Below are 24352 nucleotides of genomic sequence, written 5' to 3' on the forward strand. Positions count from 1 at the left end.
GATCTCCTGACCTTGTGATCCACCTGCCTCGGCCTCCCAAAGTTCTGGGATTACAGGCTTGAGCCACCGTGCCCTGCCAGCAGTCCCCAGCTTTTTTGGTACCATGGACCATATTTGTGGAAGACTATATATCCATGAACTAGGGGTGAGATATGGTTTTGGGGATGATTCATGTGCATTATATTTATTGTGTACTTTATTTCTATTATAATTACATTGTAATACATAACAAAATAATTATAGAACTCACCATAATGTAGAATCAGTGGGAGCCTTGAGTTTGTTTTCCTGTGACTAAATTATCCCTTCTCGGGGTGATGGGAGACAGTGGTACCTGAATGTGTTGCTTACGTCTAGTCTACTCCAAATTTACTTTTCGGTTGTTGTCACTGCAGAAAACCCTGCTTTACAAAGACAGGATGTTGGAAATGGAAGCAGGCTTCTCAGTGCTCTTGTGGAAATCTCAGGATATTCTGCCTTGACTTTAATCTGAAATGTAGGGAGATTTGAAGTTGTCTCAAACATACTTTTAAGGCCACCATCATTTGTGGTCTCAAGAAGGTGATCCTCTTCTAGCACAAAGTTGATTAATCTGGCTTATTCACAAATGGGCTGCAGATCCATTCCTTCTAAGTTTGGGGCTGGGAAGTAATGCTCAGATTCTTGAAAGCTGAGATAGGTGATCATGTGCCAGCTGGGAGAAAGAAGGCTCTGGCTCAATCTCTTTCAAAATCTCTGCTAATGTTTGAAACATGTCAAAAATCCCAAGGCTCATTCATTGTCCTCATAATTCCCATCTGGCTTTGAATGCAGCCACTTTATCTGCCGACTGGAGCAGTTATCATTTGCCCCTGATGTCGCAGATTGAATTTGTTGAGCAGGTTGAATATGTCACACAAGTAAGCAAGTTTTGTCGTCCATTCTGTGTCACTGAAGTGTGCTTCCAGTGGTGACTGCTTTTCTAAAAGAAATCTCTGGAGCAGCTCTTGTAACTCCAAAACTCTGGCCAGTGATCTACCTCTAGAAAGTCATCTAACTTCTGCAGATGAAAGAACAAGTGCTCTGCGTCCATCTCCTCACAGAGCTGCACAAATAGACGTGTGAGTTAAGGGTGTGTAGTTTAATGTGGTTGATAATTTTAATCACACCCTGCAAAAGATTAAGTTCAGGTGACATTTTTGAGTTAGCCAGCATTTCTCTATGGATGACACAGTGAGTAAACTCACATTCAGAAGCAGTCTCTTTGATCCAAGTAGTGAAACCAGAAAGCAGTCTAGTCATGGTAGCCACTCCATCTGTCCATATATTCAACACAAAAACCAATTCAGTTTTCCTGGCACGTAATCATTCCAAGACTAGAATAGTTTTGCAATTGTGATATTGGTTGGCAACAAAAGCACACATAACATGTGTTCATGCACATCCTCCTGAAAAATATGTTGCACAAAAACAAGCATTGTTGCCTTGTTATCAACATCGGTACACTCCTCAACCCGGATTGCATACCATGGTGACTCATTAATCCTCTCTAACAATTGTGCCTCAATATCCTCTGCTATTTCATCAATTTGTCTACTTATAGTGCTGAAAGAGAAAAACGTTGCCACCTTTTGAACTGCAGCCTCTCTGAGAAGTTCATGACAAATGTCCTTAGCAACAGGCAGGATCAACTCTTCACCAATAGTAAAGAGCTTCTTAGCTTTAGCAATGCAGTTAGCAACTAAGAATGATGCTCTCAGTGCAGATACATTTGATGAAGTGGTGGTCTTCAATAATTCATCTGTTCTTCATGTTGATTTTTTTTTCTTTTGAAAAAGTCCAAAGCCTTGTATTTTAATGCAGGTTGCTTGGTCTCCATCTGGAGAAGCAGTTTTGAAGGTTTCATGCCTTCATTGGATAGCCAGTTGCCGCATATTATACAAAGTGGGCTTGGAGAATGTGAATCGCCTGTAGCAATGAACTCCTGATTTAAGTAGTACTCTTGGTATTTTATTTTAAATGCAGATCTTTGTTGGCAGTCTTAGGGTCTTCTGCTATCTCATCATTGAATCTTCCCCCTTTTCAAAGTTCTCCAGTAATGTTTGTTTTTTACTCATTTTGGCTGAAACCTTCCAATAACCACTCCCAAAAGCAAACTTCCCATCTTTCTCAAGGTAAAGTACATGAGCTTGTGGGTTTACCAAAACTGTGACTGAGACTGTAGCAGGATGAGCCACAGACAAAACCTTTCAGACATCGAGTTGCAGAAGGAAGGGCTTTATTCAGCTGGGAGCATCGGCAAGCTATTGCCTTAAAATCTGAGCTCTCTGAGTGCACAATTTCTGTCCCTTTTAAAGGCTCACAACACTAATGATTTCACATGAAAGGGTCATGATTAATTTGATATGTGACAGGGGCTGCATGCACTGGTGGTCAGAGTGAAACAGAATAGAGCAAGGAGTTTCACAATGTTCTTTTATCCAATGCCGGGAATCTATGGATAACATCGGTTTCTAAGTCATGAGTTGATTTTTAACTACTAGGTTTAGGCCAGGCAGGCCCACACCCGGTTTTGGGCCTGGTGCCGGCCTCCCTGTCTTCGGTTTCACTTCCTTGTTTTTTCTTAAAGCAGGTACTGAGTATAAAACAATATGAAAGGGCCTCTCTCTCTTCCCTCAAGACAAGTGTATAGTGTGAGAAAAAGGCATAGATGGAAATGGTAAATAAAATAATGAGCGGAGCACACATGGAATAAAATAAGTGTCAGATTCTGACTTAAAGCCAGCCACCAGAGGTAGCTTGTCACTTGCCACTCACTAATAGGGTTTTGATATGAATCTGCAAGCAATCGACATGTTATGGTCTCTTTTCAGTGAAACTTGTCTGCTAATATTAATCTTTATTTGCAGCTGCTTCCCATTGCTTGCATCACCACCTCAGCTCCACCTTAGATCATCAGGTATTAGGTTCTCATAAGGAGCTTGCGACCTAGGTCCCTCACACGCAGTTCACAGTAGAGTTTGGGCTCCTGTGAGAATTTAATCCCACTACTGATCTGACAGGAGACAAAGCTCAGGGTGGTAATGTGAGTGATGGGGAACAGCTGACCATACAGATGAAGCTTTGCTTGCTCACTGATCACCTCCTGTTGTGCAGCCTAGTTCCTAACAGGCCACGGACTGGTACCTATAGGGGCCACGAACTGGCACCCCTAGTTTAAGGAATACAGAATTTTTCCTGCTTATTTCAAAAAGAGTGTATCAGACAAAAGTCCATGCCCTCTGCAACTATGCTATGAGGTTTTTCTAAAATTTCCATCATGGATGTAGAGGTATATGGGTCTTTACACTTAGGTTCAAAGTTGATGGAGGCCAGAAATTGTGGTAGAATGCTTATTTATTGGGCCATACTATGAGAGTCACTACCTCAAAAGCCTTTAGATACGTATTAAAATGTCTCAGTATAGAAATTCCTCAAAATTCTCTTTGTTTTTCATATTTTCTTTGATGAATGCAGAGAGGAAAGAGAGACAGAGAGTGTGTATGTTTGTGTGTGTAAAATAAGCTTGGACATTATGAAATGACCCCGCTCTGAGCTGTTCTGCCTCTTACTACAGTTAGTTCTGCTATAACAATGGTTTTGAAAACACAAATTTATTCTAGTGTAAGGGATATATTAGGGGACAATTTAAGCCTAGTGTGAATTTCCTGTTTACTTATGCATGAATTCATCCCTGAGGAACACTAGGTGAATGCATAAAACTGCACTTAGCTGAACTGAGCTATGTAGGAATCCACAACAGTGCAAGCACAAACACCCCTCAAGTATCTACCAGCTGCCTCAGCTGATGACATGGGTTATGAGCCACTCCCATCCACCCCTGTAGTTACAGCTTTCCACCTCATTTCAAATAACCCTCCTTTCACCACTTCACAATTACTTACAGGCTGAAACCTTCCAATAACCACTCCCCAAAGAAAAATGTCACATCTTTCTCAAGGTAAAGTACATATTTCATGTATTTTTTATATATTTATCAATTATTTAATGTATATGCAATGCACTTTTGACCTTATCAGTTTATCATCTTTTCAAACGTGTCTCTTATGAAGTTGTTGAATGTTGTACACTTAACCTCATCTCCACCTTAAGATTCGTGCTTTTCATTGTGTGATCTTGCATACCACAGTACATTTTAGGAATACATATGCCAGATAGCATAACTGACTGTATCTATAAACTTGTTTAGGTAACATGATTCTCTTCAGCACTCTTCTGTAAAAGGTTAAAAATAGTAGAATCAATCTCAGAGCTGTTGACAAAATTAAAATATGTATGGAATCTTTAGCATATGTCATGCAATATCATAGTACTTAATACATATTAGATATTGTGATAAGCACTATAATAGCTCCCTGAAGGTATCCACACACTAATCTCTGGAACTTGTGAACATTTTGTGTTACACAGAAAAGTGAACTTTGCCAATGTAATTAAGACTTTGGATATTCAAATAGAGATTATCCCCAGGTGACCCCAAGTTAAATACGTGAAACCTTAAAGGCAGAGGGTTTTCTTAGGATGGAGTCAGAAAGATGCAGTAGAAGGAAAATGCAGTGAGATTTGAAAGACTTGACAAGCCATCGCTGATTTGAAGATGAAGGTGGGCAAGTGATGTGGGAATGTAGGAGTCTTTACAGAGAGGCTCCAGGATAACAGTCAGCAAGGAAAAGGAAATTAGATTTTTCCCATAACCTCAATGAAGTTAGAACCAGATTCTTCCTAGCTAGCTGACGCCTTGATTTGGGCCCTTCACAACCTGGAATAGAGAAACAAAACAAGTTCTTCCATACTTCTGATCTAAGGAGTTCTGGGATATGTTTTATTTAAAGTGTGAAATTTGGGGTAATTTATTATGGGAATAATAGAAAATGAATATGTTTTATTGCTATTATTAAATATTTCTGTTTTTTATTAAGGGAAGAGTAAATTACTCTTGGGAAAATATTTTAAACTAAAAATGTTATATTTTAAGTATTTAAGTTAACAAGTCAATCATCACTTACTACCTTGATAAAAAGGAACAAAGGAAAAATTCCTGAGAGAGAAACCCTGGGAAGAAGGAGAGATGTTCCAGGCAAACTCCATTTGCCTCACAAATATGTTTTGAGCCAGTCTTTCTTTATATGTCACTAAACTTTGTTAAATATTTGTATATACTCTGGGAGGCTGAGGCAGTTGAATTACTTGAAGTCAGGAGTTCTCCACCAGCCTGGCCAACATGGGAAAACCCCATCTCTACTAAAAATACAAAAATTAGCCAGGCATGGTGGCACATGCCTATAGTCCCAGCACGAGAGGCTGAGGCAAGAGAATTGCTTGAACTTGGGAAGTGGAGGTTGCAGTGAGCTGAGATCGCACCATAGCCCTCCAGCCTGCGTGACAGAGTGAGAATCTGTCTCAAAAATAAATAAATAATATGTCAACTCCAAATCTTGCCGTTTGAAGGACCATAAAAGGTTTAAACCTATATGTTAGTGTCCTGTTACTGTTGTAACAAATTACTAAAAAACTAATGTCTTGAAACAATGCAAATATATTGTCTCCCAGTTTTGGAGACCTGAAGTTGAAAACGGGTCTCACTGGTGTAAAGTCAATGTATCAGAGGGCATAGGGCTACTAATGGAGGTTCTAAGATAGAATCTACTTCCTCACCTTTCCAGCTTCTACAGGCTGCCAGCAGCTGTTGCCTTATAGCTCCTACTTCCCTCTTCAAAGCCAGCAGTGCAGCATCTTCACATCCTTCTCTATTCTCTGCTTCCTTCATCACATCTCCTTCTCTCACCTTTTCCTTCCTGCATCTTTCTTATGAGGGTCCTTATGATTACATCAATTCTATCCAGATAATCCAGGACAATCTCCCCATCTCAATATCCTTAACTTAATCCTTAAGTAAATTTCCCTGTGCCCTGTAAAGTAGAATATTCACAGGTTCTTGGCATTAGGATTTGGACATTTTGGGAGGGCCATCATTCTGCTTACCACACAGAAACAAATATACTTCTAATGGAACACATGATTTCTTAAATAATTATAACAGTTGCATTTCAGTTTTTTTCCCTTAAATCATATATTCTTGCAGTTTTCCATCCCCTAGAGTCTCTTTTTGCTTCAGGACATGAGTAGCTAGAACTTGGTTAATGACACAATAGGCTGGAAGAAAGGTTCTAGGTGAAGACTATACTAGTGAGGGGGAAAAAACAAAAACACTGTGTTTTTGGACTCCTCCAATATTATTCCAGTTGTTCCACAAACAACACACACACACACACACACACACACACCAGTCTATCTTTCTCTTTATCAGTCTATCCATCCGTATAACTACCTGTCTATTTAGACGTTTATTTTTCAAAATGATTTATGGTGCTTTTGGTGTTTAATTTTCTAAATGTGCAAACATCTGCATTTTTTATGAAAGCCTAAAATATGTATGATACACCTATGTCATACTATTAAGCATGTTTTGAGATCTAAAACCAGTTAGTGTTCTGTAAACTGAAAAAAGTAATAACATGTTTTTATATTCTCTAAGCCAAATGTTCCAACTTACACTTTTATTCTACAACTAACTATCAAGTATATACAAAGTGTCAGGGTCTATTCTGGGCCTGGGGATTTAGTAGGACCAGAAACAACAGCAACAAGAACAGGAAAGGATGACACAAATATCTGTCTTTATGGAGCTCACAATTCAGTCAGATAGCTGAGCAGTAAGTAAATAAATAATAAAACAAGGACAGTATAATATGTCACTTAAGGATAGTGCTACAGGAGAGTGGAAAAAGGTGGGAAAGTGGGACTGAGGCAGGAAGTTTCCAAAGGAAACTGCAATTTTAAATATGGCGGCCAGAGTCAGATGCTTTGCTGAGAAAGTATCTGAGCAAATAAAAAGGAAGTGAGAGATAAAACCTCAAGAATGTTTCAAGAAAAGAATCTTTGGTGGAGGAAGTGAAAAGTCCTAGAGCAGGAAGTGATATTTATTTTTTGAGAACATTAATTCCATCTTTTAACTAATATTTATTGATAGCCTCAAATGGGTTGGGCACTCTTACATCAGTACACAAAACAAATTCCCTTTCTTCAAAAAACTTATATTCCAAGGAAGAACTTGATTTTCCTGTAATTTATTCTACTGTGTCATTTTTCTGAAAATGAGGGTAAATCAATTTTCCTGTTTATGAAACAAGGATAGCATGATAAACCCAAAAGAGAACTCTGGAGATTATTTAGCTAAAATGTATACAGTACTAAGAATCATTTTTATAGAATTATGCACGGCCAGTATAATCATCACATTGAAATCTTGGTTTTAGTTTGCTTATTGTTAATTTGAATTTTAGTTCCATTGCATCTAGGACTTCAGTTGGAACCAGATGACATTCGGAACAAAACTGATTTTATGAAGATGATTTCCTAGAATCTAACACCCAGTAAATGCAGTTGGTTTATTCAAACATTACACAATTTCCAGAGTACTGTGTATTGCACAAATAAAATAAATCATGGATTATGGGGAGAAGCTAAAGTGTTGTCAACTGGGCTGTAAATGTTTCAACGTAATAAACAGTATAGTAGAATAGAAGTAGCTCAATAGTTGAAGATTTCAGTTTGTGATGTAGGGAAAAATGATCTGATTTAGGTAGGAAAGAAAACAGAATTTTAACGATATAAATGGTCTAAAAGATATAGCATATATTAGGGTTGTCAGTGTGACAGATGGTGAGACTGTATATAATAAAGTCAAAAGATATTTTGACAAGAAAGAAGATGGACCTGACAGTTCAGAAATCAGAAATCCTGGGCAGTAAAAAATGAGAAAAATATAATTGAATATGTGCTCAGCTGATACATATTTAATTTTACAGAGCCCAAGGCAACAGAATATGGGAAATGGTCAGTCGTGTTAGCAGACTTGATAAAACAAAGAGGAGAGGAGGGATACTGTGAAAACAAAGCAAAGGAAGACAACATTCTATCACCTGTAAAATAGTATTTCCAGTAAATTATTTGAAGAAAACCAAACTAACACATCTGAATCCATTCAAAATTGTCATTTGAACAGTACAGGGCTAGATTTAAATGCTATTATACTTTACATAAATATACAATATCTCTTAAAGTAAAACTGATTTTTTCACAGCTATGAAGGAAATACATTTCAATAACACTGTTTCTTAAAATAATCCTAGAAAACAAGATCTCTTTCTGACACAGGTATTTGAATTTTCTTGGCCATTAACATCATTGTAACTACCATTGTTTTAAGATATAATTCTATTTAAACAAATCTAAAAAGCAATAGGTTCTTTAGAAAATGAGTAAGTTATATAAAGGATTACCCATTTTTCTTTCAAAAAGTGACTGTTATTCACCTGGTGTTACGCTAGACTTCCGTATTGTTATCACAGGGACACTATCTCAAGTATAACTTAAAAATACACTCGTCCTTCACATTCTGAATACTTTTAGGTCAGTATATCTGTAACAGCAACCCCTTATGTTAAAACTTGGAAAGGGTAAAAATATAATGGCTTCATATTGAAGATTTCAGGAGAGGAAAGGAAGGCCCTAAGGAAAAAAAAAAAAAAAAAATCTAGTTTAAGAACACACAGTCAGGCACGGGCAGAGTCGACACATCAAGGCAGACATTCCATCTGTGTAGTCCACGCTCTTAACAACTTTGCCATAATGACTTATGAGCCTCACTTGTGAAACATTCCCCATCATTATCCTTGTCAGTCACATGTGCATTTACAACATGAAAATGAGACAAATATCTAAATGCTTTCAGAAGAAACCCAAAGTAGGAAAAAATACCAGAAATGAAGAGTGTCTCTACATCGTTTTTGTAAAGGACAGAGTTCCCAGAGATATTTTATGTGTATAGATGAAACTAAAAATGGCACTGCAGGATGCTTTAATAATCTTTATTGAATCATATTTGTGAAAATTATACTACATCACTGCCATCTCTGGTGATCCATAAATCACAAGGCAATAAAGCCTCCTAATAAATCTTATGCCCACTCTCTTCATATTATTGATCGCTTTTATTTGCTGATGCAAGAACTCTTCCATATGTTGATGCAGCATCTGTGATCTATGTATCATTACCTTTTATGTCTAATAGCATTTTCTATAAATCAATATCCCTCCTCTTTGAAGATGGTCTTGCAGAATGAGTTGCTATATGCTTGTGTGAGCATCGCTGAAAGGCTGGAGGTGTGGCATGGCTTGCCACTCCCTCATTAGTCTGAGGAAATTTGTAGGTGATCGCTTGGGGATCTTCCATGGGTTTTGTCATAGCCTCACCCTGTTAACTCTATGTTCCTGGTGAGTAGCTTCAGCAGTTTTAGCCGAATCACTGCACTGTGCCTAGTGATAAGCAGTCCTGGATCTGTGCTTATCATCAGATATAGCCCTGTTCCACTACTTGACACTCTCCTTAACCATAACCTCCTGGTGGTCCCATTTCTATCAGCCTCCATCTGCTAACAAATAAATTACAGAGGATGTGTTTGAAACTCTTAATGTCTCATAGTGTTATCATCATTGTTGTTTTTATTTTTTGTTTGTTTGTTTTAACATTTAATACAAGGACCCTGCTGTAGTGAGAACATATTTGTGCTGATTTGATAGTAAATGAGCTGATTTAAGCGACTGGAGGTAAAGTCAGTTATACACTAGTTCTCTAATCCATTCAGGCTGAGACACTTACAGAAAACCCAATCTGCAGTGTTGTGTTTTATTTCTTTTGCCCGCCAGCCTCTCAAAGCACGTGCAGTTTTGACAGTTTCTTTTGCCTTGCTTACTAGCTAAGCAGGTGACAGAACACTGCCATAAAAAAAACTGCTTTGGATAGCTTTCAACATTAAATCACTTACATCGATTTTTAATTTTAAGCAAAAAGTCCATGGTGCAAATGGAAGTATGTCTGCCTTCATATTTCACAGACTCTCAGCCTAATATGTGTTTGATATGCTATTGCCTTAAACCACTAAAATCCATGTGCTGCTCAAACATCATAAAACATACAATCTTATTTTTCAGTAAAGAATAGTTTACATCTGAAATCAGATTGACTATGAAATTTCACATGCTAACACAAAGCATTAATGTTGAGTGGAAAAACTATAGAATCTTTAGAAATGTATCAGAATAACTGCCAAATGAATTTAGTATCTTTATGTATTATTGTGTATATCATCTGATATGCACTGAAAGTATGAAACCATTTAATAAAAGTTAAATAGCATTTGTGAGTCAATAATTACTTCAAAATTAAAATGAATAAATAACATTCTAATAATACAAGTAATATGCCACTTTTAAGAAAAATAATTTGTAAAAGATGGCTTCAAATTTTGCTGTAGAAATTATAGAAAGAAAAACCTAACCTCAAACTCGTTTCTAGTACACCTAAAAAGCTAAGAATTTCAACACTAGAAACTTAACAAAAATGAAAAGACAAACCAAACAAAGACTCCAAAATACAAAAATGTAAAAGTGTATATTTATTAGGGTTAATAAATAAAGAAGAAAGTATAAGAAGAGATAGCACAGAATGCTTCTTCCCTCTAACCACCCATTTCTAGTCACAAGATGGGAAAATCTTACATTTAAGATCCTCTCTAATATAGATGTTGCTTGTAATATGTAGGATATTAATAGTTCCCTTCGGACCACGATATTCTTGACAATAAGTCCAATAAGTCCTACAATTCCTTATATCCAAGCAGAAAGTTATTGTAGTAGAAATGGGCAATCAAATGACATTTGATTCATTAATTCCGCTCATTGAGGAGAGGGTTTCATGTTATGTGTTACTTTCCTGTCATGCTCTCCAAGTCCAACCCATTCCCACCCATCAGAATAGGGGCTAATCCCCCAAAGTATCATATCTTATTGACTTACTTACTCAGACTCAGAGAAGCAATGATTTAAGTCATTATCAGCTCAATTGATTTATCTTCCTAGAGAAATGAAATACTTCTAAAATAAGAGTAAAAATATTTATATACCCTAGCCCTATTATGAATACAATATCAAATTTAACTCATCTATTCAAATAAAAATAACTGTTGTCATTTTGACTTTAAGCTGTCCTCTGACTCACTCCTCCGAGTCCTATTTCAGAACTAAACAGCATCACCATCCACCAAGGCCTCCAGCACAGAGGAAGCAGGAGTCATAATTGGTTCTACCTCAACCTCAACATTCATTTTATATCCATGTCTTATTGATTTCACCTTCAATAACTGTTTAATCAACCTCTTCTGTTTAATCAAGCTTTTTCCTTCTGTTTTTACATCCTACAATTTCCTGAGAGCTCTCCTCATAAAACATAAAATTAATCATGTAGCTACATTGCTGATACATTTAGGTGGCCCTTTAATGCCTACAAATTAAACCCAAAACCTTTATCACTATGCAATGTAAACCAAAGTGTTTCAACATGTTCCATTTGTAATGAACACTTAATGTTACAGGTTCAAAAATACCCCTATTCTTCCCAAGTATGTTGACTTGACAATATCCAAGACTTTTGTCTCCCTCATTCTTTTCCTTCTTTGTAAGTTGTGTTTCATCTTCTCTGCCAAACAAAATTCAACCAATGCTTGAAGGCCCAATTCAAATCTCACTCTTCTTTCATGAGCCTTGTTTTATGCACCCTTTCCCCCACATCACCTCTTTTTCTAGAAATTCTAATTATTTGGATGTTATGATGTGTGATAAATGTCTATTAACAATTTACATGCCTGCATATAAATGCGATTCTGTAGGGCAAAGAATATCTAATTCATCCTTGAATCTCAATATTTCACACATTGCCTAGCACTGGAGTTCATAAATATTTATTGAATCAAGTAAAATTCTCTGGTCTTTTATATGCAAACATGATCTATGTATCTTATTTAAATAAATATGGTTTATGAAGTAGTAGCTAACTATAGATAGATATTATAAAACTATATTGTTTAAAGTTATGTCATGGTATATTTGTACCAAAATGTTCCAATAGAAAAAAGAAGAGATTCAGTTGGAAATGCTCTTGTAAAAAACACTTTTATTCTATAATAAATAGAAGAATATAGCCCTGAGTAATTAAACCAGAAAAGTCCTTTTGTAGAATTCAATCCTATAACCCTATTCAATGGAGTTAATGACTGTTTCACATGAGTGATAGTAATATATTAAGATTTATAGAAAGTGTGCAAGAAAACATAGCCAAAAGCAGATATAATACTTAAAATATAATTCCTGTAGAATGAAAACAAAATCTATAAGACAGGGCTCCATAGAAACATAATGTTCCATTTCAGGCTTTCAAAACAGATTTACAAATGAAACATTTCATAAACAATGAGTAATACGCACTTAAGAACCTCACACAGAGGAGAATTGCAACTGAGCATGCATGCGTAATTTGCACTACAGTAATCTCAGTTTTTAGTCAATGCAATGAATCCTGTCACCAAATAGTGAGCAAACAAAGTGATGGGTGGCATACTGATGTTACTGGAATTCTCTCCAGAGGAATATGGATATAAAAATATAAGTATAATGTTTTGTACATATAATTTTTAATTGCCAGTAAATGTAAACAAATAATTTGAAGCTTGTTTTCATCAAGCTATTGATATGCTGTTTAGAAGAAGCCACTCATAAAACTAAGGAATTAAACGTATTAAATTCTTAAAGTTTTGTCTTGGAGGTGGGACGATGCTTATACTTTTGCATTGTGAAGTATGCTTTTTTTCAGAGATACCATTTCCTTCAGTTTTCTCACTTGCACAAAGCATGGAATTCTGGTACTTAAAAAAATTATTAGACTTTTAGTTTGTCTTATTTCTTTGCATACATATAAACCATGGGTTACCCAGCTGTTTACAAGTTTACTCATGAATTTCAACTCTGCTACACTGACCTATCATCAAACAGTAGCCATGTCACCTACCAGTTCCTCAGGGAACACATGTTATTGAAGCTCCTTTTTTCTCTTTAAATGTGTTACAAATAGTAAACTATGTAATTATTTTCCAGAAAAAAAATCCTTGAATTTCTTGTGAATGAAGATAAAATGATCAGTGGAATTAAATAGTCAAAAGTAAAGGTGAGGCTTGTTTTTATATTTACAAAGAAACCCTAATTAATTAATCATCTTAGCCAACATCTTAGTACACAATCTCATGACACAATGTTTAGACAATACGTCCATCTTAGTACACATTAGGGACTTAATTTATGGTTGTTGAACCAAAGGTGATGACACATATTTTGTAAAATAACTCAGAGGAATAGGTTGTTTCTTTACAAAGCAGCCTAATAACTACTTTGTCCAGAACAACCTACCTAAGTACCATGATGCCTGTCAGCTATATCATCACTTCTAATTCTATTTGAAGATACAATTGAAACCACTACTGAAGCAGGAAATTTCCCTGACTCCTTCACGGGTGGAAACTGTAGTGTATGGGCACTGGAACTAGCTGGCTGCTTCTTCAGGGCGGCTGGGGTGGACTCCCCTCACTCAGTCTCACTGCATTCCACCCCTCGCAGGAAGAGGAGTACAGATGAACAGGTGCAGGAGCCAGGGTGAGTGCTTTTGGGCATTGACAGGAGCAAAGCTTTGTGCTGGCCCTGTGGCAGTATCTAGTCAAGAGTACCCACGACCCCTGAAGCCCCAGAGGACGTGTCTTACAGTGTTTTTTTTTTTTTTTTAATATTTTCAAACTGTGTAAAAATATGTAAACGAATAAATACTAACTGCTTTAAATTCTTAATTCAATGTTTCTTTTCTTTTCCTTTTTTTTTTTTTCTTTCTTTTTTTTTGAGACAAAGTCTTCGCTCTCTCGCCCAGGCTGGAGTGCAGTGGCGCTATCTCAGCTTACAGCAAGCTGCCCCTCCCGGGTTCACGCCATTCTTCTGCCTCAGCCTCCGTAGCTGCTGGGACTATAGGTGCCTGCCACCACGCCCAACTAATTTTTTAGTATTTTTAGTAGAGATGGGGTTTCATCATGTTAGCCAGGATGGTCTTAATCTCCTGATCTCGTGATCTGCCTGCCTTGGCCTCCCAAAGTGCTGGGATTACAGGCGTGAGCCACCGTGCCTGGCCGTGTTACAGTGTTCTTTTAGCTTTGCCATCTGCCGACAGCTTAAGTCTTAAACAGCTGAGTGGGCCCTCTGCCTTTTCACATGTGGCGGTTGCTCTCCACCAGCAAGGGCAGAGAGTCAGTGTGACAGTCTTCATTGTCTGCACCCAAGAGTCCTGAGCTCTTGTTTGGCCTCCAGGAAAAATCAGGTCTTTCTAAGGAATTGAAGGGTGGTGAATGTGGAGGATTTTATTGCGGATGAAAGTGGCTCTCTGTGGGAAGGGGAGCTGGAAAGCAGATAGAGTGGTAGGGCAGTCCTCCCTGGGAGTTCAGCAGTCCTTGGCCAGACTCTTCTCTGAGGCCACGCTGTCAAGCTGTCCCTTTGAAGTCAAGCTGCTTCTCTCAGATATCTAGATGCTTCTCTTCTTCTCTGCTTTCTGCTGGTGGAGCCTGGGGTTTTTATGGGCACAGGATGGGGGGCAGAGCAGGCTATAGGTGGTTTTGGAAAAGGCAACATTCGAGTGAGGAAACAGGAATACGTGTTCTCAAATTGGACTGCAGTTCCAGGTTTGAGGGTGGGATCCTTGCCAGAGACCTGCCCTCTTCTGCCCAGAATTTCCCTGCCTCCTGGCCTTACCACTACTAAGGCTGTCTAGTACTGAGAGGTGAAAATATGCTAGCAGCCCTCGCTTGCTCTCGGCACCTCCTCGGCCTCAGCGTGCGGTTGAGGAGCCCTTCAGCCTGCCGCTGCAGTGAGAGAGATCCTCTCTGGGATGGCCGAGGCTGGAGCCAGCTCCCTCTGCTTGCCGGGAGGTGTGGAGGGAGAGGCGCACGCAGGCCAGAACCGGGGCTGCGCGCGAAGCGCCTGGTCCCATCAACCGCCCAAGAGCTGAGGAGAGCAGGCACATGGCCGGGGACTGGCACACAGCTCTGCCTGTGGACCCGGCCCAGGAACCATTGGGCAAGTCAGCTGGGCTCCTGAGTTGGGTGGGGTCTTGGAGAACTTTTATATCTAGCTAGAGTATTGTAAATGCACCAATCAGCACTCTGTGTCTAGGTAAAGGTTTGTAAACGCACCAGTGAGTGCTCTGTGTCTAGCTAGTCTAGCGGGGGCTTGGAGAACTTTTATGTGTAGCCAGAGGATTGTAAATGCACCAATCAGCACCCTTTCAAAACGGACCAATCAGCTCTCTGTAAAATGGACCAATCAGCTCTCTGTAAAATGGACCAATCAGCTTGCTGTAAAGTGGACCAATCAGCTCTCTGTAAAATGGACCAATCAGCTCTCTGTAAAATGGACCAATCAGCTCTCTGTAAAATGGACCAATCAGCAGGATGTGGGTAGGGCCAGATAAGGGAATAAAAGCAGGCTACCCCACTGGCTACCCCAGATGGCCTTCCATGCTGTGGGAAGTATGTTTTTTAGCTCTTTGCAGTAAATCTTGCTGCTACTCACCCTTTGGGTCCACACTGCCTTTTTGAGCTGTAACACTAACCACAAAGGTTCACTCCTGAACGCAGTGAGACCACGAACCCACCAGAAGGAAGAAATTCCAGACACATCTGCACATCTGAAAGAACAAACTCCAGGCATACCGTCTTTAAGAGCTATAACACTCACAGCGAGGGTCTGCAGCTTCGTTCTTAAAGTCAGCAAGACCAAGAACCCACCAATTCCAGACACAGTATCAAGAAACCCAAGTGAAATAAATTATATTATTGCTTAACAAGTATTCAGTTTCTGTCCCCACTGTGAAAGGAATGTATTTCCCTACCCAATTGATGTTGGACATGGCTGTGTGACTTGCTTTTTCTAATGGGATGATAGTGGAAATTATGTGAGTAGAATTTGAACTGTGTTTGTGTGATTTAACTTGGTCTCCTGCACTTTGATCTTTTTTCGTAAAGAGGATGTGTCTCAGATATGTTTAGGTTTAAGAAGGATGAGAAATGGGTGAACGTAGTTCACAGCTAGGAAACAGGCCTTATTGCTCGAGATTTATATTAGCTGAACTAATGTCAACCCATAGATGAGTTGAGAAACAGATGCTTATTGGCAAACAGGGTGGTAGTAGTTTGGTGTAAAAGTAATCACAGTTTTTGTCATTATAAGTAATGGTAAAAAGCACAATAACTTTTGCACCAACCTAATAGATGCCAATGAGTTTTTTTTTTTTAATGCAAAGTTATTATGGGTAGAAACGACTCATACACCAAGGAATAAAAGCATTTCATCAATACACAAGGAGAAGAAAGAATTTTAAAAGTTATTTAATTATGAAACTATTGGTTTAACTGGTAAAATAGCTGTACAGGTGAAAGTTTTGTTATGCATGCAAAGACATCAATAAGGGAAGATTTTGAAAAGTAAAGCATCTAGTGAGAAAATATAAAAGGAAAATGACAAATATAGAAAAATCTTAGGGATTTTATTGGTGAAAGGAAGGAAAAAATGAGTGAAGCTTGAAGGGGTATTAGAAAAGAGAAGTGTTTTTAAATTTGTTTCTTTTTTACTTTAAATGAATAAATGATCTAAATATATTTACATTTAGAAGAGAAATATCAATGAAGCAAGAGCCCTGAAATGCAAGGGAGGGAGAGATTTACTGATTTCAAAAAAAGCTTTGGCTCAGCTGAGTTGTGAATGACTCTCTGCACAAAGTGAAAGCAAGGAAACAAACTTACTCTGAGACAGGAGGAAAAAACAGTAAATTACAGATAAATTCTAAAGACATAAGGAAGCTCTGACCACCTAGATATGTTGAAATGACAAGATTAATAGCAAACAAAGGCACTTGTGCTAGATGACCTATATTTGCCAACATGGGATAAGGAGATTGTATGATTGAATAACTTGGAGAAGAACACACACAACTTTTATTTTTACTTATTTCTTTTTTCTTTTCTTTTTTTTTTTTTTGAGATGGGGGTCTCGCTCTGTTGCCAGGCTGGAGTACAGTGGTGTGATCTCAGCTCACTGCAACCTCAGCCTACCAGGTTTCAAGCAATTCTCCTACCTCAGCCTCCAAGTAGCAAGGACTACAGGTGTGCACCACCATGCCCAGCTAATTTTTATATGTTTAGTTAGAGACAGGGTTTATCCATGTTGGCCAGGATGGTCTCCGTCTCTTGACCTAGTGATCGGCCTACTTCGGCCTCCCAGAGTCCTGGGATTACAGGCATGAGCCACAACACCTGGCCTGTGTCAGTAAGAAAGATGATAGTAACAAGAGCAAACTGTCTGAAAATTTGACATTATTTGTATTAGTGATATACAAACTCTTACTCTTGTTAAGATTCTAAAATGTGATCTTAATGGAAATTTAAGTATTCATTTGGGGCAAGCAATTCAATGTCTAGGGTCCATTTACTTCTGCTTTCCTGTTTTTAACATAGGGCAACTACAATTTCATCTTGAAGAAAAGAAAATCATAAATTTTATCAAATAACGTGATTTTTTACATGAATAAGATAACTATTTACTTTCTCTTTAAAAATAAAGCATACTGAAACTGGACCCCTTCTTTATACCTTATACAAAAATTAACTCAAGATATAGACTTAAACATAATACATAAAACCATAAAAACCCTAGAAGAAATCCTAGGCAATACCATCCAGGACATAGCCATGGGCAAAGACTACATGACTAAAACACGAAAAGCAATGGCAACAAAAGCCCAAATTGACATATGGGATCTAATTAAACTAAAGAGCTTCTGCACAGCAAAAAAACAGAAACAAAACAAACAAACATACAAAAACTATCATTAGAGTGAATAGGCAGCCTACAGAATAGGAGAAAATTTTTGCAGTCCATCTGACAAAGGACTAATATCTGGAATCTACAAGGAACTTAAACAGATTTACAAGGAAAAAAACAATCCTGTCAAAAAGTAGGTGAAGGATATGAACAGACACCTCTCAAAAGAAATTTATGCAGGCAACAAACATATGAAAAAAAATTCATCTTCACTGGTCATTAGAGAAATGCAAACCACAATGAGATACCATGTCATACCAGTTAGAATGCTGATCATTAAAACGTCAGGAAACAACAGATGCTGGAGAGGATGTGGAGAACTAGGAATGCTTTTACACTGTTGGTGGGAATGTAAATTAGTTTAAACATTGTGGAAGACAGTGTGGCGATTCCTCAAGGATCTAGAACCAGAAATACCATTTGATCCAGCAATCCCATTACTGGGCATATACGCAAAGGATTAGAACTCATTCTACTATAAAGACACATGCACACTTATGTTTATTGCAGCACTGTTTACAATAGCAAAGATTTGGAACCGAACCAAATGCCCATCAATGTTAGACTGGATAGAGAAAATGTGGCACATATACACCATGGATTACTATGCGGCCATAAAAAAGGATGAGTTCATGTCCTTTGCAGGGATATGTATGAAGCTGGAAACCATCAATCTCAGCAAACTAACACAGGAGCAGAAAACCAACACCACATGTTCTCACGCATGGACACAGGTAGGGGAACATCACACACCAGGGTCTGTCGGGGTTGGGGGGCAAGAGGAGGGATAGCATTAGGAGAAATACTTAATGTCAGTGACAGGTTAATGGGTGTAGCAAACCACCGTGGCATGCGTATACCTATGTAACAAACCTGCACGTTCTGCAAATGTATCCCAGAACTTAAAGTATTAAAAAAAAAAAAAAAAAGATGTTATTAACTCCTGGACTGGATTGCAGAGAAAACTGTAAATGTTTTAACACACTTGTGTTTCTATTGCCAAATTCCTGTTAGCTTGTTAATTGCATTCCACATACACCTTTGCAAATGTTTGCCATATCTTCTGTTTATAAACATCTTAGATATGGCAAATTTTTTTTAAAAAAAGTTAAGGATAGAGATAAAAACAAAATTCATATGAATCATACTAATTTATTTTTGAATTCTTATTTTCTGAGGGAATCATAAGTATAAATTTACTGTATACCTAGTGGTGTATAGTAAAACTGTAGGCATAATGATAAAAGGAAATAACTTTATAGTGCTAAGCTTCAAACCCAAACCTCCTCTAAATAAGAGGAGAGACTCAGATGCCTAAGGGATCAGGCAGATAATACAAATAAATGAAACAGGCAAGATAAGAGTACAAGTCTTGCCAAGAGAGGCAATCCCTACTTAACTCCAACTGATTGTTCTCGTTTGAAAACACAAATCACAACTGCCAAACTTGATTGTTCAGGAGAAGCCAGAAATTCTGATGTTTAATGTGAAATTTCTAGATTTCTTATATGGGAGCACAATTTTCTTGAAAACACAAGGTAAGCTAAATAAAGCTGACCATCTATCAGTTTCAGTGCTGTGTTGTGCAAATGATGAATGGCATATCCCTTAATTGTGGTATTAGACTGCCACTCACCAGTCACAATTTGCAATTGCAACAATGGCATCACCAGCTAGGACTCTCCCGCTTTGCTATGCACACACCCCTGAGCCCTGGAGAACAACTAACTCTACAGGAAAAAGTGGAAAGCTCATCTAAGCCATTCTTATTAGCCTTCATGACTAGTTGCTGGCCTACAGGCAATAAATTCCCAACTGCTCCTGCAAGAAGGTTTTGGGGCCTGGGAGGCCTTTATCTGGTTCAGAAAGCAGGGCTGCTTCTCAAAGCACTTCCAAATGCTGCCCCTGTTCAGATGGCAGGCATTTCTGGTTACCAGCACCTGATGACTGACATATAGGGGCACGTACACACACCCAGGAGCTTGGTGCCCAATAGAGGGTACACTGGTTTCACAACATCATATACTCTGGGGATGATCCACTTAGCCACCACAATGATGTTGCTGACAGTGGCTGAAGTCTTCTTCTCAGCCTCTGAGCCCATTGTCATGGCAACAAGTTTTTCTCTCCAAGTGTGACAAATCTTCAAGATGACAATGCAGTGGGTCATGAGGCCCAAGGCATCCTAGCTCCAGTCTTCATTATCCAGAATGGGCTCTATGCCGGGGTTGATGATGACAACAACAGTTCTAACTCAGAGAGCTCAGACTGGGTCTCCATGGCACCTAACAGACTCATAATGGACTTGGAATCATAGCGCTGCAGCAGGTCTCCTGGCCAGCGGTAGCGCTGCCCTCAAGCCACCACTAAGACTGCAAACAAAGCTAGAAAGATGGTAGCCAGCGTACGTATGGCAACAATCACCATGGCCTTCTTGCTTCCCGGTGGCTCCTGATTCAGTCTCACTCATATCTTCCTCTTAGGCTAAATTTTCTCAACTTGTAGATGAGCAGCCCCACCGCGGTGGGAGCAAGCTATACTAATTTATTTTTTAAAGAAATGAAGAAGTCTTTTTTACATACCACAAAATATAATACCTTCAGTTACGTTTAAACCAATAAAACAAATGAAACTCTTAGATGAAAATGAGAAGTCCTAATAACAATATTATCTTGTGGTGCTTACCCAATCACCAATCTTCTGCCCATATTGCACATACTTTAAGGGGGCGGGGGGGAAGTAGAAACAAATAACCAAAAAAAAAAATATATATATATAGATTTACTGCTGGCCATATGAAGAAATTCTATTTTCAATAAAGCAATATAATTCAGAGAAACTTTGTTGAGGACTAAAGTGAATAAGAACTTTGTAACCTTTACTTCCAGGAAACATTCCTCTTATTATCCATGTTAGTTATCTATAGGAAAAAGTATTTCTAGCATTTTTTTTTTTGAAGTTTTGTTTGAAGCTTTGAAGTATTCCTTAATAATTTTTGTTTGGAGGGAAAAAGTAGACTATCTGGCATATGCAATAGGCACAATTTTTAGTTTGCATGTGTTCTGATGTGATTTTTTCCCCTGAAAACACAGCTGTAAGGGCATAGAACTCAGAATAAGTTAAATCAATCTCCTTATAAAAAATTTTAAGGTTCAGGTAGACAATCTGTTATAAGTTGTTCATGACTGTTTCTATGTGTTTCTGTTACCCATTTACACATTTTTGTAAAAATTGAGGCCACTCTGCTCCATTTTCTGTAAGTTCTCTCTCAAGGAAAAAATAAATTCTACCTGAAACTACCCTAGAAATTGTGTATATGCTCACACGTGTGTCCACATGGGGAAGAGTAGAGACTGGAGAAAATGTACACACTGACAGGAAGGGGTATTACTAGTGCCCTCTCAGAAATAAAGAATAAAATCAAGACTACTATGTTTTTTCTTAATTTTAATATATCTTTTGAGTATTTGCACATAGTGACATTCTCATTAATTATGATTTCAGAATAATAAGTCTGTATTTATTCTTCTATTATTTTTCTACTAGTTCTTTGTTTCTCTCTAATGTATGTTGCACAGAGGTATGCTTATATAAACCTAAATATGTTAATGAGGTGATTAAGACAATATAGACTATACTGTAAGACTGAAGTGTCTAGTCTAAATTACTTACTTTATGGTACAGCATAGGTCAAGTTTTCTGACTTTTTCTTCTGCCTATACACTATCTTATTTATTTAAATTTGTATAGTGACAAAACTGACTTGAAAATTGGATGAATTTACTATTTTCAAACAATAATATATCTATGAGAAGAAAAAACACAAAATTTAAAAGAACATACATTGTATAACTTATACTTTGTCTTATTTAAGTATTTCTACTACATAGCAAGTAAATTATTTGAGTTTGATTTCACTTTCTTAAACTGAAAGGAAAATGTAAACATTTGAGTAATATATTATTGAAACCTTAATAATATTAAGGAAATATCAAAACAGAAATATTTACAATTGTTACAATTGATGGATAATGTCTGACAAAATTATTTATTTTTTGGCATAAATGTAGTTTGGCTATTAATGAAGTTGTTAGGTAGCAATTTAGTAATGCATATAATATAATAACCAATAGGTACAAATTCCTATTTAAAGGAGGATGGAAATAAAGACAAAATAAAGAACTATGATCCACACTGGGAAATTGAAAACAGAAGCATATAATTAGATTAATTTAAATAGATATTTTTGAGTTATATATTTCAGTTACAATCAAATTGATAGCTTAGTCCTTGCAGTTCTATAAAAGATTAATTACGTCTAATATATGCAATTGGTTGTATGCTTGAAAATTAGTTACTGAAATTCTCAGGCCCTTTCTGTGGTGTTACAAAGGTTTTCTTCTGATAGTGTATACTACTGGTTAATGAAAATTCACAGTAAATTCACTGAAAATATACCAATTTAAATTTTAACAATTTTGAAAGATTCCACGCTAGATTCGAATGTATTCTTTCCATTCCCTTTTCATTACATGTTTGAAGAAATTTCTATGAATATTACATTTTATAAAAATGATACTTAAATACATTAAATATAAATAGAAATTATGTAGTTGAAAATGAAATTCTATTTTTGAATATTGAATAAACAATGAAGAAACTACCGACTTCCTAGAATATTTTAGATATATTCAAAATAAAATTCCATAAAGAGTGGTTGAAGAAATAACTGAAATGTTAATTTCTTAAAACACTCTTTACTCTTTTAGAGGTATTGCACTAACTCTATGACTCAGTGACAATAAAACTACTCTAAAATATTTTTCCTAGAATCATTAAGGAGTATTGATTATAAAAGCTTCCCCAAAGTTGTTCCTCCCTTTGGCCCATTATCGTAATTGTTACTATTTTATCTTTTCTGTAGAGTCTTTCCTGGTAAGTCAAACATTTTCCCAACTGCTTTTAACATTATATTTATATTGCAAAATGAGTCCTGTGTGAGATATTTCTATATTTTCGAAATTGCAGTATTTATTAAGTGCATATGCTAGTTCTCACCACCGTGCCAGACACTGAGTCAAGGCTGTAGTATGTAAAGGTGAGCAAAATCAGATGAGGGAAGCTTACTATTGAAGAAGACAGAGAATAAGGTAATCATACAAAGAAATGTAAAATAAAAATTCACAATAATTCCTACAAAGAAAAATTGTATAAGAATCTGAGGGACTTGTCCTTTTCTGGGAAACAGAAGAATACAGTTTATCATTTTATATTACCTTATGATGTTTCATTATGTAGTCATTTTCATTTTGTATTATTATAGTTTGCCTTTCAAATTATGTGTCACCCAAGTTGTGAAGAAACAATGTAATGTACTATTTTTTATTCATCCCTTTGAATCTAGGCACGTAAAAGATGTGTCTGATAGCTTATTACATGCATGAAGACCAATGGTTTTGTGATAGAAATCTTATAATCACTGTGATATAAAAAGTTTCTGGATGTGCATTTTTAAAAATCATAAAATAAAATACATTTCTTTAGCAAAACAGCCGAATCAAATATCATTGATATCAGTATTCCTTTCTTTTCCTAATTCAATATTCAGTTTTCTTTTTTTAAATGTGTGTTCTACTTTAGTAAAAGACCAAGTTCTTTGGGGTAAAATATAATTTATGATGTTATATAACAGTCCGTTTTTAAGCAAAGTGCAACCACACTTTAACCTGGTAGAGAAAAACAATGGTAATTCATTATCCAATGATCATCACAAAACATTTTTCTCTGAAGCAAAATCTGGAAACATTCACCTCTCTTTTCCTAAAGCTGATTCAGCCACAAGGATGGCATCACAAGCTTGGCACTTGGTGTAATTTCATTTTCTGCTGTCACCATCTTGAAATTTTTAATAATTTCATCTTGGAACTTATGTTTTGCAAGTGAGGTCTGATAAGTGTGATAGGACAATGCAACATGCCAGTGAGCAGTGCTGCTTCCTTTGTAGACAGCATGCCCAGTTTCTTATGAACACAGAATTCTTGTGGATCCACAACATGAGGAGTTCAGGAAGACTCAGATCTACTACAAAGTCTGAGTGTTACATGAACCATCGAGTAACTGTGATAAGGAAGGGGAGCACTGACATCATCAAGAGGCCACAGTTTCCATTTAAGCAATACTTGCTTTCACTGTGGAAAGAATGCAATGACATTCTATCATGAATAAAAACCTCTCTATATCCTTTATTTGTGTTACTCCTCTGTATTAACCAACCATGGATGCTCAAAGCCATAGTTCCTTTTCCTTATAGTTTTTCTTTAGTTTATCACTATGCTAAAGGTATAGAGGTTAGTAGCACGTGTACCACTGAGAAGTGAAATAAAAACAATTGTGTTAGTTTCTGCAGTATTTCTACCATTCTGATAAGGACTTGATGTAATTTAGATATTTGTCC

At 37.1% G+C, this 24352-nt stretch overlaps 1 protein-coding gene and 1 pseudogene across 2 annotated transcripts in view; both read right to left on the reverse strand.

The window, feature by feature from the left end:
* The window catches only part of EYS (eyes shut homolog (Drosophila)), a 2062375-nt gene that overhangs the window by 1001694 nt on the left and 1036329 nt on the right, over positions 1-24352 (reverse strand). The gene's annotated exons all lie outside the window — the stretch shown is intronic.
* LOC105514336 lies at positions 19693-20325 on the reverse strand (annotated as a pseudogene).

Source organism: Colobus angolensis, unplaced genomic scaffold, assembly GCF_000951035.1.
Source record: "Colobus angolensis palliatus isolate OR3802 unplaced genomic scaffold, Cang.pa_1.0 Scaffold241, whole genome shotgun sequence".
NCBI classification, from domain to species: Eukaryota; Metazoa; Chordata; class Mammalia; order Primates; family Cercopithecidae; genus Colobus; species Colobus angolensis.